Source organism: Empidonax traillii, unplaced genomic scaffold (genome assembly GCF_003031625.1).
Source record: "Empidonax traillii isolate 1590-97213 ecotype Southwest subspecies unplaced genomic scaffold, ASM303162v1 scaffold27:size3997909, whole genome shotgun sequence".
NCBI lineage: Eukaryota > Metazoa > Chordata > Aves > Passeriformes > Tyrannidae > Empidonax > Empidonax traillii.
Window position 1 is genome coordinate 1,306,357 of NW_020955220.1, and position 6,298 is coordinate 1,312,654.

At 52.0% G+C, this 6,298-nt stretch overlaps 1 protein-coding gene across 5 annotated transcripts in view; it reads left to right on the forward strand.

The window, feature by feature from the left end:
- Nucleotides 1-6,298, forward strand: part of LCOR (ligand dependent nuclear receptor corepressor) — a 98,532-nt gene that overhangs the window by 68,826 nt on the left and 23,408 nt on the right. The gene's annotated exons all lie outside the window — the stretch shown is intronic.

Below are 6,298 nucleotides of genomic sequence, written 5' to 3' on the forward strand. Positions count from 1 at the left end.
GGACGGAGTAAATTCAGGGGCCTTGAGAACCTGGCAAGAGTATTTCCATAGTTATTTTGACTGTGCTTTGCACAACTTCAGCTTTTAATTTAGGGAAGGAAAATGCTTTTTCTCCTTCCTAACTGTTATGTGGAGCCTCAGCTCTTTGCGTGCTGCTTTACTATTTTTTTTCAGTGCAGCGAGAGAGAATTACTGTAGCACCCACAGAGGTGTGAAGGGACTCATTCATCTGTGTGGGGAGTGTTAGGTGCCAGGCATATTTCTGAGGATTGAAATACAGGCATTTAAACTGGTGCATCCAGTGTCAGCCTTTAACTGGGGCTTTGAGAGATGAGCTCCAGAAAATCTTGCTGCAGTGGTTTACACTATTCGTGCCCACGGCTGATTTTCCCATTCCCTTCAAGGGATCGCTGCATCCCAGGGCGGTGCCAGCAGAAGGAAGCATGTCCCCCACCTCCACCTCTCCCAGGTCTGTGCTACAGCTGGGAGTGGAGATGGGCTTGAGCACGGTACCACGTCTCAGATCGTGTCTCAGTCCTGGTGGGTTTGCTTTTGCACAGCCACTCCAGCTAAACTGGGACTGGCAGAGAACTCATTACCCCCTTCTGCTGGGTGAGACCTCTGCATGCAGCCCTCTGGCACAGGCAAAGCGAGCCCACCTTTGGCGACCCGCAGCACAGCTGCTTCCAAGTGCAGGCTCAGCACGTAGGATTCACTGCACCCCTGGGGCTGGGGTCAGCTCACCTGATGGCCAGCAGCGAGCGCGCTCCTTTTAAAAGGCTGTTTCTCCTTTGCAGTCCCTCAAAATAGCATTTCCACTCACTGTGAAAAATAATTTAAGTGGCTGAAACAAGCAGGGCCGGAGGTGCCACCTGAGGGCAGCGAGACAAGCTGCCTCAGACCTTGGGCTCACAGTGGGCATGGTCAATGCTTTGAGTTCAGCTGACAGAGAGCATTGCTCACCAGCTAGGCTTTCTTCTTAGACATCCACATTCATCAAATCTTCACTTTTAGTCAGGTTTCCAAGACACACTTCAGCTTGGTGGGGTACTCAAGTGGTACTTCTGGTTTTGGGTGCTGCAAGGCAGCACGCTGACAACTGGCACAGAGTCTGCTGTGTGGCAGCAGGAGAGGGAGGGGAGAGATCATCCCCATAAAAATACTGAATTGGATTTTATAAGTTTATAGTTATGTTTTGTTTCTTTTACAGAACTATAATCCTGGTGCTTAGAGTGGTCTGAAAGGAACAGAAACACTTAGCCTTGAACTTTTGTTCTGCTGCTGCTTCTTGTGCCTCTGAGGTACAAAACATATCTGTAAACTTATAATCAATCAAACTGATGTTCAAGGGCTAAAAAAAAGAAACCCAGAAAGGGTACAGGCTTCCTGTTCAATAGCGAGAAACTTAGGGTGGGCAAACCAGAAGATTGCAGTTGGCAATCGACAGGTTTTCAGAGTCCAGCTTCCCAGGTAGGTTGATATGAACCGTCTGATGTCTTTCTCCTTCTTTTTCTTCCCCTCCTTGCTCCCCACCCCAAATACACTCTTGAGCCAGGGGCAGGCTGGGCTGCCCCTAAAGCTCTATTTCTGGCATTCACAAGCAGAGCAAGCACAGTGTCACCCTGGTACAACTGGAAGGGGGAGATACGACAACCCCACGAGTGGGTTGGGGGCACTGCAGAATCTGGGAAAAGCTCCTCAGGCTGAATAGGGGGAAATACAGATAACTTGGCCTTTCCTCCCCATACTGGAAATCCTGTATCTGTGCAGTCTGTAGGTGTTATGGATGGACAAACCTCTGCCTTCCCCCAGCCCCATCATCCCCAACTCCGTAGCCTTTGTTGGAAGCCCCAGGTCCCCTCCAGTAAGAGCTGGGGGGAGGGTTGACTTCAAACTCCACTAAACAGTAGAGGCACAATGCAAACAAATGTATTGCAGCACGCAGCTATGCAAATAGCTTCAGAGCACAGCACGTTTTCCCCGGCATTAATTGCTGCACCACCGGGGTTGCGTAGCAACAGCTCCGCTTGTGCCTCTGACAGCTCCTGCCCCTTGATGCCTCTGACACCTTCTGTGGCAGGCGGGGAAGGGGGAGAGAACAGGGCTGCCCTGAGAAAGCAAGAAGGGGTGGGAGGTAGCGAGGGGCTTTTATGACAAGATTCGCTTGGGGTTGCTGGGGTTGTCTTCTGCTGCCCCAGGGTGACACGTGCAGTGGGGCTGGAAGCAGAGTGTTGGGGCACAGGGACAGAGGGACCCTGGTGGCTGCAGCAGTGGGTAGGCAGCAATCAAGGCTGGTAGGCAGAAAGGGCAGACCTGCCATCTCCCAGACTCTGCAGGAGAGCTCACTGACTCTGGTGGGCTGTCTCTCCCATCACAGTGAATTTTTCTGAGGACCCTATATGGGTTTGTGACTGCACTTGCAGTTTGGCTATAGACATAGAGGGTCCCCAGATAATTGCCTCTCACTGGCCATGAATATCCTTTAGGCTTGTGGCTTTTCCAGCTCTTGAGAGAGACAGCACATTCCTCATGCACGCCCAAAACTAAGAGAACCTCAGGCCAATCCCAAGGAGTGAGCACAGGCACTGAGAAGGCTGCAGGTGATATGGGCAGCCCTGGGCTCCCTCACTGATCTGTCCAGCCTGGCAGTTTCTATGGGGCTGGTCTGTGCCTCCCAAAAGGCTCTTCAGAGACAGGGCTGACTGTCCCCTGAGAATAATTTTTCCTCCTGTTTGAAACCATGTTCCCAATTCCCATCCTCTGCATTCACCAGTCAGTCTTCGACTCCTGCTGTGCCTTTGCCAGATGGTGGAATCTGTTAGTGTCCAGCACCTCTCCCTGGGAAACCACTTCAGCTCTGCAGTCAGCTCACCTCTCCTCTACTCTGATAAGCCACATAAATAGTTTCTCTGCAACAGTTTGTACTGTCCATAAACAACCCTGCCTGAAGCTGTGGGGCACTTGATGTAACTACTGTTACAGGTGAGCAAGAAACAAGCTCTTCTCCAAAACTGCCCTAAGTGAGGAGGATGTGGGCAATCCTGCATCCACTGCTCACCTCGCAAGAGAATGTCCATGGGCATGTTTTATTTAATAGTAATAGCCAGAACAGACAGGAGTGGTGGGAAGTGCTGGACAGGTACCCAGGCACACAAATTAGCAGGCCCCAAGGAGCACAGAACTGTGTCTGGAAAGTCTGGGGATGGAGAGGCACAGGCTGTGGCTCAGCAACCTGGGGGGACAGGGAGAGGAGGGGCAGAGGTGGGACCCAGCCACGCTTAGAGCCTGGCTGTAGGTGGTGGGGAGAGCTCTGCCCCAAAGTTATCCTTAGACACACAGAAAAATTAGAGAGTGCCTGCCATATCCAAACAGGGATGGGCTGGGGAAGGAGCAGATGAGCTCAAGGTGAGAAGTTGCAGCCCATCTTTGAGCTGAAGTGGTGTGACAGCAGAGGACCCTGAACACAGCATGCCTGCAGAAGCAGGTGAATTGTGTCACTGAGTATGAGATGGGTTTTCTGAGGAGAAAGGGCATCGGAGTTGAATGGATTTATTTCCCTTATCTAGCACAAAAAATATTTATCTCTGATTTTTAAATTTACAGCTTGACAATCTGTGTGTATCTCTGATTGACTCCTTGGAGTACAGCAGGGCAGATAAGGTGACAAGGAGCACCAAGGCCTCAGTCACACTTCAGAGAAAGAAACTAGGTGAAAGCAAAGCAGAAATGCCACTGGAGCCTTTAGGATCAGGGAGCACAGGTCCCCACTGCCACACAGGCAGGATGCCGGTCTTTCCCAGCCCCACACATCAGTCCAAAACAGTCGTGACCTGTGGCTGGCTGTGTTCAGCATCATGGCTGCAAGGTGAGGAAGGACCATGCCTGGCCACTTTGGTCCCTTCTCCCAGATGTGGAATTCTGTACACAGACCCACAACCTCCTCCCTCACCAGGCATCACCCAGCCTTTTCTTTTTTGCCACCCACCCAGGCAACCACTTCACCTATGCCATGGACTCTTTCTTCACAGCCATTGTGTGTAGCAATGGAGGTGCCCTGGCAAGGAGGAATTTGGCTGTTTGGTCACTGTAACCCCTTCCCATGGTTGCCTGGGGAGTATAGCAGTGGGGGGATCAGAGCAGGGCCCGACTCTGCTGCTGCCATTCCGGCTCCCCATGGGAAGGTGGCTGCTGCTCTTCAGAGCTGGGCTAGAGAGCAGGTAAGGGAAGAGTCACCGCCCTCTTTGCAAAGGTGGAAAAAAAATTACGCTGAGCTCTTCCTCTTCCAAAAGCCCCCTGCTCCAAGCCCAGGGAGGTGAAACGGTTTTTATCCCCTTTTGTTGTTCAGCAGGGAAAGGGGAGGAGCTGGGCTGTGTAAGAGATCCTGGCTGACATAACCCTTCCCATGCAGGGCTCTGGAGAGGGGCCAGGTTGTACCTGAGTATTTTTATTTAAACTAATCCCAGATGCTGTAAATTGAAAGCCATCGCAGCGCCAGGTAGAACCAGTCAAGACGGTTGCTGGAGGGTGTTTTTCTTGCCGGGGTGTAGTAAAGAAGTCTCGAGGTATGTTGTTTATTCCTAACCTTGGGAATATGTTCCACCTTGGGAGGTGTGGAAACGCATCCGGCAAGCTGAGCTCGCTCAGCCTTTCCAGGTGGTTTCGGGAAAACCCTGCCCAAGAAGCATTTAGGGAAACTGAGTGGCCGTGATCAAGAGGCAGAGCCTCGTTATGGATAAAACATGTTATGTGTGGGCAAATTGGAAAGCAGAGGGCTGGCTGGCAGCTGCTCAGGGCAGGCTTGGCTGCAGCCTGGCATTTCTGGGAGAAGAGGAGACCTGGCCAGTCTTGAGCCTGAGGCAGCCCTGAGCGCCTCTCCCTGCCCACTGGCTGGGGGAAGCAGGGAACTGGAAGTGCCTCCCTGGTGCTTGTCAGTTCCAAGAAAGCAGCCAGCAAGTAATAAGTAAGGAAGAGGTGAGGGCTGCCCAGGGCTGTCACCGATCACAGCTGGCTCTGGCCTCTGGCTTTCCCTTCCTTATTTCTCTGCTGATGGTTCCTCTAAGCAGGGGCTCTTCCTCCTCATCCACCAGTCGAGCCCTGTGCCTGACAGCGTGGAGAGGGAAAGCCTGCTCCACTTGAAGCTGCTTTTCCCTACCCTGCCCCTGAACCCTGTGATAAGCGTTGCCCCCCTTGACCCAGCTGAGTGAGCGAGGTTGGTGTCTGATGCTGGGGGAGGGGGCAGAGGAAGGCTGGAGGGGGAGAAAGGACTTTCACTCCTGCAATACAAGGCCAGGAGGTGCAAAGTGCAACTGTTACTGCAAAGCAACACAACGTTGCTGGCAAAGATCCTGTGTCAGGCAGTGTGGGTGCCAAGGCAAGGGGCCCCCTCAGTGTGGTGAGGACTGGGTGGGAATTGCCTGTGCTGCCGTTGGGAACAGATATGGTCTCGATAACAGCACCTGGCGTGGCATTCATGATGAGTTCATGCAAACACTGGGTAATTATCCCTTAACCTCTCCACCAGTAAGTCCTAATTAATTGCCTCTGCCAAGCAGGTAAATGATAATGGCTTGGCTTTGAGCGCTAGCTAGTGGCAGTGACCCTGTGAGGGTAGAAGCACACCTTTCTGAACAACCACTGTGTGCTGACAGCCCATCAGCTGCAGAAACACTTTATTAAATGGCAGCTAATCAAAGGTCAGTGCAAATGGCACTGCACTGCACAGGGTGCACTGCTGCTTGCACTTCCTGCAGGTTGGGAACTCACCAGATTTTCTGTGCTGATTACAGAGGAGGATCAGATCTGCTCAGTTTGCCCCAGGCCCATCTTCTGCTACTGAGGTGTAAGCAGAATTAAAGACTTTGTGTAGTTCAAGATTTCTGGCATCTAGCTTCCCATCTGGGATGCTGCTTTTCTCCCACCCATCCTGGCAGTGCAGTGAGCTTGCAGAGCTATGCAGCCATCCTGGTGGGTCCCAGAAGTGCTGGGTCTTCTACACTGGGTGTCACACAGATACTAAATCTGATTCTTTTTATGTTTGCTTTGAATATGTGACACACTGGTATGTCCTAGGCAGAAGTATAACTGTGGGTGCTCTGGCAGTGGGAGACAAACAAAAGTGAAGTCCATGTCCTGCCAGCAGTGTGCACATTTAAGTGTGCATGCTGGGAGTGAAGGGACACCTGCCAGCTCCAGGAAAACAGGATGCTTGATCCCTCGTGGAGGTCAGGCAAGCAATGGGCCTGAGTGGGAAGAGAAGGGTTATTCTGGTTTTGCAGCATAAACTTTGATTCCCTGGGAC